Raw genomic sequence first — 12,827 nt, forward strand, 5'->3', positions numbered from 1 at the left:
TGGAACACCCTTCTCTTCTTTCAAGGTGACTTAGCTTACCTCTGATATTTCAGTTCTTGTTCTGTAGGTAAATTGCACCTTCTTCAAGAATCCATTGATATCTCTCTCTGTGCATCAGAATGACCTTCCTGAACCACCTGGCTATTGCTTGGCGTACACAGTCTCAAGTTATGGTGCTGGGTGAACATGTGCTGTTTCTCTTATAAGACTGTAGTCATCTGCTGTAGCCGGTGATGGCACTTAACGACCTGGAAAGACCCCGTGGCTTTCCTGGTCAGGCTGTGCGTGCCTGAGAACATCTGCGTGTGCCTATTAGATACTGGTAAATGTTGGTGGAAGGAGTGCACAGATCGCAATGTCAGGAACTGGGAAGCACTCAATAAATAGTTGTTGAGTTGGACCAAATTGTAAGTGGTTAAATATTTCATGGTTCTCTACTCTTCTACTTCATGCCATTTACTGTGGGTTAGAAAATGAGTTGAAGCTGTGTGTTTGCACTAAAGAGTGATAAGAGGTTGCTGGTTATCTGCAGAGCCTTAGAGCTTTTAGCCCTTTTGCAGCAATGGTTCTCTCCCCCCTTCCCCCCCCCAAAAGCAGTGTTTGCTATTTCTGGCCATTATGTGCACTAATATAAAAATTTAATTAGAGTCTTTCTTTTCAATTAATTATTACAGCCATGTTTGTTTGCTTTCTCAACAGAGTTTACATTATGGGAACAAGAGAGATCAATTTTCTATCACAGAATTCATTACTTTTGACTGAAGTCCAGCACGCCCGAGAGTGTTCACCCCACTCTGGGTGACTTCCCGGGCAGCTGGAGGATTGTGGGTTGTGAAATGGACAAGTGTTCAAATAGCCTCTGAGTCCAAGAGGAGTTTTGATCATTGTCCTTCTCAGAGTAGCACATTCAGCAAAGCTAAAATTCTGTGCAACCTCTGAGACTGAAAATATACGTGCGTTGTCTTCATTCCTCATAATGTGATTTTTTTGAAAAGTATCCTGAGAGTTGAAATTGGGTGTAGGATGACTAAAGATTTCTGCATTAGGAAGGTTATTTTCTTTGATAATAGCACCTGTTTAAAAAAAAAAAAGTTGTGAACGTGAGAACAGGGATATTTTATTTATCTTTGGGGCCCCCCACATTGCCCTTGGTGGCGGTTCAGTAAATATTTGTTGAATGAGAATGCATGCAATAAATAGCTAGTTTTGCTTTTTATCATTGGTAAAAACATTTTCTGGACTCTGTGCTTGTGCCCCTAATAAGTCTCCATGATTAACGTCTGGTTAGGGCAGTTTTCAGGGTTGGGAGATGTAGCACACCTTTGGACCAGAGCCGCAGCAACCATATATTACTAAGCAGGGCAGGGGTTGGGCACAGTCCCTCAGAGTAGTCCACACAGCTTGGAAGCCACACATACATCGTACAAGCCACCAGCCGCTGTCACTAGCTCTGTGATGTTGGGGCATGTGGCATCACCTCTCGTGTTCTCTGTCATAAGCTAATACTGGGCCCTTTATACCTATACCCAGGGAGAGGATGTGTAATGTGTTGTATATGGAGAGAATTCTGGTATCCCTTGACAATTCCTTTATCTTCTAGAGATGTGTTCCTTTTGTAAAGAGGGTGAGTATGCCCCTTCCTCTGTATTGAACTGTTTGCCTCTTAGTCTTGCATAAACTGGAAGGAGGGAGAAAGCACCCAAGCAGCCTGGGTCCCTTAGGGAACATCTATATGGTGCACAGTGAGAAGATAAACCTGAGTTCAGGAGGGACTCCCTGCAGCTGCTGGAGGTGGTGTGCATGTGCACACGTGTTTGGGTGGGAATGTCCTGTATCGGCACTGTCCAGTACATAGCCACTAGTCACACGTGGTGATAAGCCCCTGAGATGTGGCCAGTGTGACTAAGGCACTGAAAATTTTTTTTTCCTTATACTAGATACTAAGGATTGGGCTCAGGGGCGTTTTGCCACTGAGCCATATCCTCAGCCCTTTTTATTTTTTAATTAATTAAATTTTAAATTAACCTGTCTCCTTAAGTTGCCCAAGCTGGCCTCAAACTTGTGATCCTCCTGCCTCAGCTTCCTGAATAGCTGGGATTACAGGGGTGCGCTGTTGTACCTGACAACACTGAACTTTTAATTTCCTTGAGTTTTAATGTAATCACATGTGGCCAGTCGTTGCTGCCTAGGACAGCGCTGTCCACCTCTTAGCTGTGGCGCTTGCCACCTGTTTCCTGGGAAGGTGGGAGAGATGCAGCACCCCACCCATCTTCCCAGACCTCCTAGATCAGATCTGCTTTTCAGTAAGATCCCCAGGTGGATCCTGTGTGCATGGAGTTGTGACCCCTGGCCTGCACTCAGGTTTTGCAGAGACTTCCCCACAGTTTGGGTGCAGGACAGGACGGAAGGTCCTTCAGTCTCCTTTGCCTTCTCGCCAATCTCACAACTGCTCTGGATCTCTGGATCTCTGGGGACCCATGCTTATAAGTCTCTGTGCATCCCTGAGGTTAGGAGATCAAAGAAAAAAGTCATGCAGCCTTTATCTCAGGATTAAAAGCTCTCTTTTCTCCTTAATCTCTGCACTTCCATATTCTCTCCCCAAAATGGGGCTCTGTCTTTATCTTCTCATTCATCCCACTATGGCCAGGGGTTTCCCACCAATTTTGCCTTAAAGTGGTAATGATGTGGGCGTGTACGCACGCGCGCATGCACACACACACATACACACACACACACTTTGAGTTGTTTTCAATCAAATCAGTGTGTTCTCATTGTGGGTCTCTTAATACTTCCCAGCACTCTGGCTAGTGATAAATATTTCAAAAGCATGCATGTTCTCTTGAAGAGAAACTACAGAAATGTCTTCCCACCTCCCTGAAAGTATGAATAATTTCTATTCCGTAATGGTGCTAATTTAATGAATTGAAATCAACAAGAGAAAACTCTGTAGATTCCTTTGATATTCATCAGCAAATCCCTTTGGTTAATATGGATGTTGCCTGCATATTGTGGATGTTAGGGAAAGGAAGGGAGGGTGGCTTTGGGTTCAGTTATTTTGATGGCAATTTCTAATTCTTGAATGGCTCACAGATATCCTGAGATGATGGCTGAGATCCAGTAGGTGTCTATATGGTGACTCTAGCGGGTTGCAAATCCTATGAAGCTGCATCTGGGAAGTATCAAGGGCACCATGCCAGCCTTCAAGGCCCCTAAAGTGTCTCTAAAAAAAAGTCTCAGTCACAGTGCTAGTAAAGGATGGAGCCAGAAATTGAACCTGGGTAGTTTGGTTCAAGCAACTTCACCTTCACCCTTGGCTGCCTTTGCTCTGTCACTGATATCTGCTGTGCTGTGTTAGCTTTCCATCACTGTGACAAAGTGCCTGAGATAAACAACTTAAAAGGAGGAAGGGTTTATTATGTTCATGGTTTCAGAGTTCCTGGGCCTGGGGTCAGGCAGAGCATTGTGACGGAGAGGGAATGGTGGAGTAGAGACATTTTTTACCTCATGGTACTCAGGAAAAGAGACCGGGGAGCAGGGGAAGGAATCCATCTTCAAGGGCATGTCCCCACGACCTGCTTCCTCCAACCAAGCCCCACCTTTCACAGGTTCCACCCCACCCCCAAGAGCCTGTCAAGCTGTGAACCTGTCAGTGGTTCAGCCCATCCACGAGGTCAGAGCCCCCCGGGTCCACTCCCCTCCCACAAGCCCCTCCTGGACGAAGCCTTCCACACATGAAATTTGGGGGACATTTCAGGTCCAAAGCATGTCAGTCACCTTGGTTGCTGTAGTTCTGCTCCTTCTTCAGGTCCCTGCTCAGATGCCAGCTTCTCAGTGACACTTTTGTCCCTGAGAAAACTGCCTGCCCCACTCTCCTTCTCTTTCTCCTTTGCCCTTCTTTATTTCTATCCATAGCTTTTATTACACGACGTATGTTTACTTCATGTAAGCAGATTCCTTGTGCATGGGGACTTTGTTTTGTCCACTGATAAAACACTGTTCCTTGTGCATGGGACCCTGTCACGGCTGTGTCTAGGGTCAAGAAAGGTGCCCTGCCCATTGTACCACCAGGTAATTAGTTTTGAATGAATGAGTGAGCCGGCCCCCCCCCTCCCCCCCCCCCCAGAGTGCTCAGTGATCCCTTGAGGCATCTGTCTGCCCCGGCCAGTTTCCGGTTTCTGTGGCTCCAGACTACCCTGCCTTGCTCCTCCTCTCATCCTTATGCAGTGGATGATGCCACCACATCGTTCCCTCATCCTCCTCCTTCCCTCTGCCTCCCTGAGTCCACCCCCCCACCCCGCTTTGTCTGTCCCGGCTTTTACTCTGGGTGGTCACCCTTTCCCTGGTAGATGTCAAGTTGATTGAGGGCAGGAGCCACATCTCTGCCCTTGTCCCTCACGTCCCCGACTTCAGGCTTCACCCCCAGCACAGAGTAGGTGCTTAGCAGCTACTTACTGATGGATGAATGGAGCTGTTTAGTGCTGCGGGGAGATCCACGCTGAATGTGTTGGAAATAAGTCCCACTTGTGTAGAATTAAGTGTTTCTTTGGCACCACAAGATCTTACTGTTCAAGCTGTGAGATTTAAAGGCAAAATGCTTCCTGCTAATTATTAACAGTTGCCCTGTAAGAACAGAGCCATTACGGGGCCCTGAACCCTGGCACACTGCCCCCTCCCCGCAGCGAACAATGCCACAGAGTGGGAGGAAAAGCAAAGGCCGCCACGGCCCTGGCTCCCGCTGGACCTCAGATTACCCGAGAGGATTGCAGTATCGGGGCCAGAGAGTAGGGAGGGGTAAAAGGATTTGAAATGAGATTATGGGACCTAAAAGATCCTTGCTTTTGTTCAGGAAATAATTTACTTTTTTTAAAAAAACAAGGCAGTGAGAAATCCCCAGTTGAGGGACTGGAGTAATGTCCTGGAGCCTTTAGATACTTAAAAATAATTTGATCTCTAGTTGTATTTGTTGGGCTTCTTATTAACAAAAAAAAAAAAAAAAAAAAGGGAAGAAGAAAGGAATGGAAAGAAGTAAGATCGCCCCTGAAGGTCTCTAAACAAACAAAACTGAACGTGAGATCTACTAAGAGGACCCAGGTGGTGTCCCTTTAAAGAACATCTTCTGGGTCAGTGTGTCTTCAGATCAAAGCCTAGAGCATGGGCCAGAGTACGGTTCCTTTATTTTGCACCCTGAGGAGAAAGGTCCTTTCCGCTGGACCCCAGCTGCCCCCATGGAAGTCCACCCGTGAAACCCTGCGTGATCAGCTGACCAGGCTGCAGTCCTCTGGTGAGCTGCCTGCCCAATGCTGTGGTTTCCCAGCCCTCCCGACACTTCTAAATTTTGTTTTTCTAAGTTGTTGGTAGACTTTTATTTTTTTATATGCGGTGCTGAGAATTGAACCCAGTACCTCACACATGCCAGGCAAATGTGCTACCACTGAGCTACAGTCCCAGCCCCCTGACACTTCTCTTAATGAACGCTCCAGGTCTATTTGATGTTTCCCAGAGGTATATTCTGTTTAGCTCCTACCTGGGTGTCTCTTAACCCTGAATCTCAGTCAGCATCCACTTCCCAAACCGTCAGCCTCCTGCTTTATATATCTCAAGGTTTTATTGTTAGAAGTGGCTTTTTGCCTATGTTAGAGTGGCACTTGGGTCATCCTAAGTGTGATCAGAAGCCTCACTTTGCTCACTGCTCTGTGGCTGGGGATTCTCCAACTCACTCAGGTATGCAGAGGCACGCCACCCGGATGCCCAGGAAGAATCCCAGGTGTCTTCAACACTTAGGGGACCAATTTTCTGGTGATCCTGAATAAAACCTTTGAAAGAGTCGTCATAGTTCCGAAGTCTGGGTCAGCACAGAATTTGGGCAGTAGGGTACCCTGGTTACAAAGTTACTGCCAAGCCTTTTGATGGAGCGTCCTTTATTAAAAATTCCTTCTGAATCTGTGGGTCTGTTTTCTTGCCCAGTGAATCCTTGAGGTGCTGGAGGACGCTGGATTTTGCCCTGCGGTTTGCCTTGGGACGCACAGGAAGCAATTATTTTGAACATATGCCTGATCTCAGCTCCTGACTTGTCCCTTTCTCTTAAAAATGAAGTAATCTCTGTCTTCCCCCTATCGGCTGCCCCCAAAATGTTTTTCTGTTTGGAGATGGGGGCTAGTTGGATTGCAGTTGATTCAACTTGTAATTGTGTTTGATTCTGCAGCAGACCTCACCTTGACTTCCCTTAATAGTGAAAAGCAGCGTGTCATCTTGGAACTCACGCTCTTTCCTGGACAGCAAGGGGTATGGCAGCCACCTCAGAACCTGGTGACCTTGCCTGGTCATTTGTGTTTGCTGTTGATTTTTGGTTTTTCTGTTCAGATACGAGGGAAAGTTGAGTTCAGCTTCATTATCCAGATACCACTCAGGAACCGAGAAATGGGAGCCCTTGATGTGGGACGTAAGACGTCACCTGTATCCGACTTCACACTTTGTGCAGAGAGAGTAACGTAGCAGGCCTGAGGTGGCCCTCCTTGAAAAGTTCTGCCTGCAAGGTTGGCCCTTGGCCGACATCTGCAAGTTGGACTTTGGAAGCCTCAGGTAGGCACCTTGGGCACCACGTCTCTGATTTGCTTCCCTGATGGGTGGCACCCCACATGGGCTGTCACCCACCCTGTGTGACTCCAGGAGAGGGCCCTGAAGCTTAACACAGATTTTCCTCTGGTCTCCACCCCATGAGCCCCTTCCCTTTGCTGACTGCTTTGCATCCTTCTGCCGAGTTCAGTTGTGACCATAAGCGTCCCTGTGTACTGAGTCCTGTGAGTCTTCCTGGTGGGTCATGGAAGCTGGGGGTGAATTGTCAATCCCGGGCCCATCTGCGCACCTTCCAGGCCCTTCTGCTTCCTGAATTTGCCTGTCTCAGCAGGTCTCTTCCTGCAACCCAATGTCCAAAATCACAGACCTCAGAATCACATCGATTGCACCAAATCCTGTCCTTTTTACCATTCTATATTAGATAGACAGATAGGCACTGATGGTACTATGACAAGATACATCTTGAAACCACATTAGAAGTGTCCCTTGATTTAGGACTTCCTCTAGGCTTTGTCATTGTCCCCTTCTTAGCTTTCCCCAACCTCTCCTGGACAGCAGTGGCCTCCCTGTCTGGCTTTTCTGCCTCTGTTCTCTACCTCAGCTCATCTCCAGGTCACCTTTCTCCAAACCTCAGCTGCGTCCCCAGCAGGACCCTGCGCAGCTGCATCTCGTGACCCCAGTAGAGCGGTTAGGACCCAGATTTGTGTCCTTAGCTCCACTCACTGCTGTTGCACACAGACAGGTTATATTCCCTCTCTGTGCCTCAGGATTCTTATCTGTTCACAATCATAAAAAATAGTACCTTCCTCATAGGGTTGGTGCAAGCACTAAATGGATAAGTGTTTAAAATCCTTACAACAGTGCCTGGCACTTACCATGTGCTTAATAACTAACTGTTAGCTGAAAGTGCATTTTATAATTATCCATCAGCATACCCACTCTGGGGTGTCAGCTGCTGCCTGGCCTTGTACCTGGTTCTGGCTCTTGAATGAATAAATGAACAAGAACAGGAGAACAGGAAGGTTGGTTAACTATGGTCCATATACTCCAGAAACCTACTGGCTGCCCTAATGGGTTAACTACCAGTGTAAGAGATGTGTGGGTCAACTAGTGGCAAACTGTCTAAAGGGTTCAGAGGAGGGAGGGGTCTGGGTGAGGTGGGAGAGAGGAGGCACAGGAGAAGCGAATGGCTTCCTGAAGAAGGCACAGCAGAGAAGTCCCCAAGTTCAGGCCTGGCGCCATCTCAGATCCCACAGAGGGTGTCGGGATTCTGTGCTGCTGAGAGACAATCATGAGAGCAAACTGCCCACCGGGCCCTTCGACTGTCCCTGTGCTGAAACTTGCCTTTCTCCCTGGTGACGCTTTGAGCTACTTAGCTCCAAGTGGGCACTTCCAGGAGAACAATCACTGTATAATGCCTTCTGAACAACTCTCTCTAGGACAGCTTGATTTCCACACAGCTCTCTGAGGAGAGAGGAAAATCTGTGTTAGCTCTAGCGCTGACTCCCAGGACCCTTTCCTCAGACATGTCTGAGGAAGTGTGTGTGTGGCGGGGGGATTACCAAGCCTTGTATCACGTAGTTGATAGGAAAGGTTGGCTTGAGTGAGCGGCGATTGAATGGAAGGCAGCTGTGCCATTTGCCATGTGCAGACAATTTTATTCAAGGACCTTTCTCAGTAACTCCTAGAGGCCGTATGGATAAAGTCTTATTGAGATGGCTCTTATTGCTTTACCTTTTTATATTAGATAGACAGATAGGCACCAACGGTACCACATCAAGATACATCTTGAAACCACATTGCAACCTTGGGGTTTCTGTTTTTTGGGGGTTCTGTCCAATGGAACGTTGTGTCAGTTAGCATCTGCTGCATAACAAACACCTTTTAAAGAATCATCATTCATTTGCTCACCGTTCTGTGTGTTGGTAACTTGGCCTAGGCTCAGCTTGAATGGCCTATTACCACTCCTTATTGTGTTGGCCACCCAACACACTTGTGCATTTGGTTCTCTGCTGGGACAGTTAGGGAGAGACATCTGGGGCCTCTCTCCGTGGGATTGACCTCCTTCAAAAACCAATCATTTGGTGGTAGAAGAATTTCCAGTAAAAGGGCTGGGGATATAGCGCAGTCGGTACAGTGCTTGTCTCGCAGGCACAAGGCTCTGGGTTCAATCCCCAGCAACACACACACACACACACACACACACACAATTTCCAGTAACAAGATCAAGCAAGCCCCACTATGCAAGCATTCTTCCAGTTTCCGCTGGGTGTCATAGTTGCTAGTGTACCAGGCCACCCAGGAGGGTATGTGTACAGGAAAGCATGAGTGCTGTGGCCCATTGCTTAGTCCTTCACAACAAGGAGTTTACCCAGGGTCTTTCAAGGAACTAAAGCAGGGGTGTCATGGTGGGTTCTCTTCACTGTTCTTTAGACTGAGAGGCAATCAGTGGTTAGAACCCCTGTGCTCACTGTTCCAATGGGCCCCGTTAGTGCTGCTTCCCATCCAGCTCATGGATTGATGGGCACTTAGTCCCTGAGGTGCCACTGGGAGAATGTGGCTGGATCAGCACAAATCGTTGTTGATGCTGGGAAAGGAACTCCAAGTTGTGATCAAATGTAGCCATACAGGGTGACATCTCAGATCACCTGCAGGGTTCTCAGCCGACCCCAAGCCTGGGCTGCGCCTTCCCTTCATTCTTGAGCACTTCGGGGACAATGCCAGCAGTTGGAGCCTCTGTCTGTTCTTTGATCCTCTGACAGTGCTCTGGACAACATTCCCAGGATCAGAGCAATGGAGGAGGGTTTGGGGAAGTGGGAGAGACAGAGGCATGGCCAGGGAGGCTGGACACCTAGATTCCTTAGCTGGCTTTGCTGCTGGCTGATTTTGATCTCTTGGGCAAGCAGAGGGGTGAGTAGATGAAGTTGATGATATCTGGTTTCTAATGATATCTAAATGAATCCCCTCCCATATTTCCTCAATTTATTCACCCAATATGTATTTCTTAAGTGCTCACTAAATACTGGGAACACAGGAAGTCTTGGGGACACAATGGCAGCCAGATATCTAAGTTATAACAATCTTAAGTCATGTATCCTTTGGGGGTTATGCTGAATGTTGAAGATTATAATTAATTGTGGCTTCTTTATCAAAATATTGCCTTGGGATGCACTAAGAGACAGATTCGGGGGAAGAGCTTTGACATCAGATAGATGTTTGGTTATAGGGTCTAGGATGAGTAGGGAAGGGGTTAGAGAGATGGAAGGATGATCTTGTGGCTGCAGAATGAGGCTGGGCCCTGGGCATCAGAGACATATTGATCACCTCTAGTTGTTGGGCTGGTAGGTATCAAAGAACTTCTACTAAGTACACTTATGGAAATAATTTAAGGTGCTTATTAGGATTCCTGAAGCATGATTATTGGGGCAGTAATGTTGGCTGCCAGGAGGGCAAAAATAATTAAATTTGAGCAAGAATGAAATTTCCTTGGCTAGGGTTGTGGCTCAGTGGTAGAGTGCTCGCCTAGCATGTGCAAGACCCTGGGTTTGATCCTCAGCACCATATAAAAATAAATAAAATAAAGGTATTATGTACACTAAAGAATAAATATTTAAAAAAAAATTTCCATTCACTTTTTCTGAAGTTAATGACAGTGTCTCGTGTCGAGCACATCCACCTGTCATTGTTGGTAGTGGCCCCTCACTGTGGTGGGCATGACGACTGTCCTGGGTTGGCCAGTGGTATCGCCAAGAGTGGAAGATGGCCCCAGGGCCTGTGTGTCTCTGTGCATGTGTGTGGGTGTGCACACGTGTGTGGGTGTGCCCTAACATAGAAACACAAGCAGAGCTCCACAGTCCCCATCTGTCTTGTCTTCCCAGTTACAGTCTAAGCCTGGGAACCAGGAACTGAGCTCATCTTGGCTGCTATTGTGTCCCTAAGTCTTTGTGTGTTCCCGGTATTTACTGAGCACTTAAGAAATACTTATTGGGTGAACAAATTGAGAAAATATGGGAGGGGATTCATTGTAAAGCATCTTGGTAATTTTTATGGAATTAACCTGAACATTTTAATTGGTCAAAGAACAATGACTATTCTTTTGGTGGGGCTGAGGTAAGGCATAAAAAGAAGCAGACTAAACAAGTGACCAAATTTAAATTGATACTTTATTAAAAGCAAATACAGACGAGCCACCCCCACCCAAAGCCCCAAATTATGTTGATTACTGGTCTAGTGTGGGAGAGAAGCTTTTTGTTTCACATTTTTTCATGATTAAAGTAGCTTTATTATATTTTCTGATCATTAAGTTAACATACACTCATGCAGAGTGGTCAGGCAAAAGGAGAGCTTGAAGAACTCAACAAAATTACCCTAAATTCCATGTTGTTAGCAGTTTAGGAAAGAAAGTCTCTTTCTCAGAAAAATTTTCTTCCTATTTTTAATTGTGTCCTAAACTCTGCCTTCTTAGCCGTTCTTAAGTGTACAGTTCAGGAGTGGTAAGTATGTTTATGATGTTGTGCAGTGCATCTCCAGAACTTTCTGTTTTGAAAAATGGATACCCTCTCGTCAGCTTCTGGCAGCCACTTTTCTGTCCCTACCTTTGGTTTTTGACTACACAAGGTAGCTCATACCAATAGAATCATGCAGTACTTGTCCTTTTGTGACTGGCTTATTTTACTTCTGTCCCCATAGTCCGCCCATGTTGTAGTATGTGTCAGAATTTCTTTCCCATATGTCAAGAGCTTTGTAATGTTTTGAACAACTAATAATAAAAAAAAAAAATGAAAGAAAAAAAAAAGAATTTCTTTCCCTTTTAGGGCTGAGGTGCCCTCGTGTGTACACACCACCGTTTGTTTAACTGTGCACCTGTTGAGGGACACTTGGGTTGCTTCCATCCCTCGGGTTCTGGACACAGTGGTACTGTGGCTGTGAGTGTCGGGACATCCGCAGAGGGAATGGATGTGAGCAGGGCCAGGAGCATTGGTAAATACTCCTACACCCGTGTGGGCAAGATGGGATTAATTGATGTTCTATTTATTTATTTTCATGTTGAGGATAGTTCATGGTGCTGGGCTTAAACCGGGAGCTGTTTTTAGAGAACTGAGCTTGCCCAGGTTCTAGTGACTTGAGGAATTTTCATTCCCCTTTCGGGTCAGTCTGTGACTATGGACCATCTGGAGTGCCCAGCAGAGCCAAGGCTGTCAGGAACCCTTGGCCAAGCTTGGTTGGGTTCCCGTGCTACCAGAGGTTCTTCATGCATAAGGCGAGGTCAAGCCTGCTATTTCAGTATTGAACCTGAACGTGGCTTTCCAATACCACTGTGGGTGTAGCTGGCTATGTGGGGTGAATTTGGGCACCCAGATGGCAAAAGCCATCCACAGACTCCTCCCAATCTCTGGTTTGGTTTGGTCAGGCTCAAAATGGTAGGCTGTACCCAGTAAATAAAATTTTAAATTCTTTTTCTTTGCTCAAAACACAGACTGTGTGAAATCCCACCCCTCCTTTGTTTTTCATTTTTATAATTCTTAATTCTAATTCTTATATGGGTGCTGAATGCCCAAAAGTTACTTACACCTGGCCCGTATATAGGTTTTGATTCATGGAGACTGCTTTAGGATTTACTTCTTCGTGACCCTGAAAGGCTTGAAAAGTGACCCTTTATTGGTTGGGTAACGTGATGGGAAAGGATAGCCACCTTCCCCACGGTCATGCAGAAACTCTGGTTGTCATGTCTAGAATAATCAGAAGTACAGGCTGCAGTGAGCCAAAGATACTGTGTCTTGGTAAATGGAGAACCCAGAGGACCGGGTAGAAAAGCAAACAGGCCTGGTTGGTCGAGAGTTTAGTGAGCCCTTGTCCCAACAGTCATCTGTGTCAGCACTTTTCTAGCAAAGTTCACGGGCCATCCGGCATGATCCAGTGGGCGGGCTTCTTTACACATAAAATATAATTGATTCCATATTTCTCTCATCCCTGAAAACAGTCTGCATGCGTGTTTTGAATAATCAAAATTGTCTCAGTTTAAAAGATGGTGTAGATTCACGTGGACAATCTGCTGAGCCCCTCAGACTGTTCCATTCATAACAACATAGAGGGGACACAACCTAAGAAAAACACTTTGAATTTGTGTGTGCAGAGGTGGAGGGAGGATTGCGTTAGCCAAAATCAGGAGGATTTCAAGTGGTGATTATTAGAGTTAATAGTAATGAAATTAGCATTCCACGGGGACTGGTTTCTGGAAATTCTGGTAGTGCAGT

The 12,827-nt window shown here is 46.4% G+C and overlaps 1 protein-coding gene across 6 annotated transcripts in view; it reads left to right on the top strand.

Moving 5' to 3' along the window:
- Positions 1-12,827, top strand: part of Foxn3 (forkhead box N3) — a 392,487-nt gene that overhangs the window by 250,583 nt on the left and 129,077 nt on the right. The window lies entirely within an intron of this gene.

The sequence above is a fragment of the Marmota flaviventris genome, chromosome 2 (genome assembly GCF_047511675.1).
Source record: "Marmota flaviventris isolate mMarFla1 chromosome 2, mMarFla1.hap1, whole genome shotgun sequence".
NCBI classification, from domain to species: Eukaryota; Metazoa; Chordata; class Mammalia; order Rodentia; family Sciuridae; genus Marmota; species Marmota flaviventris.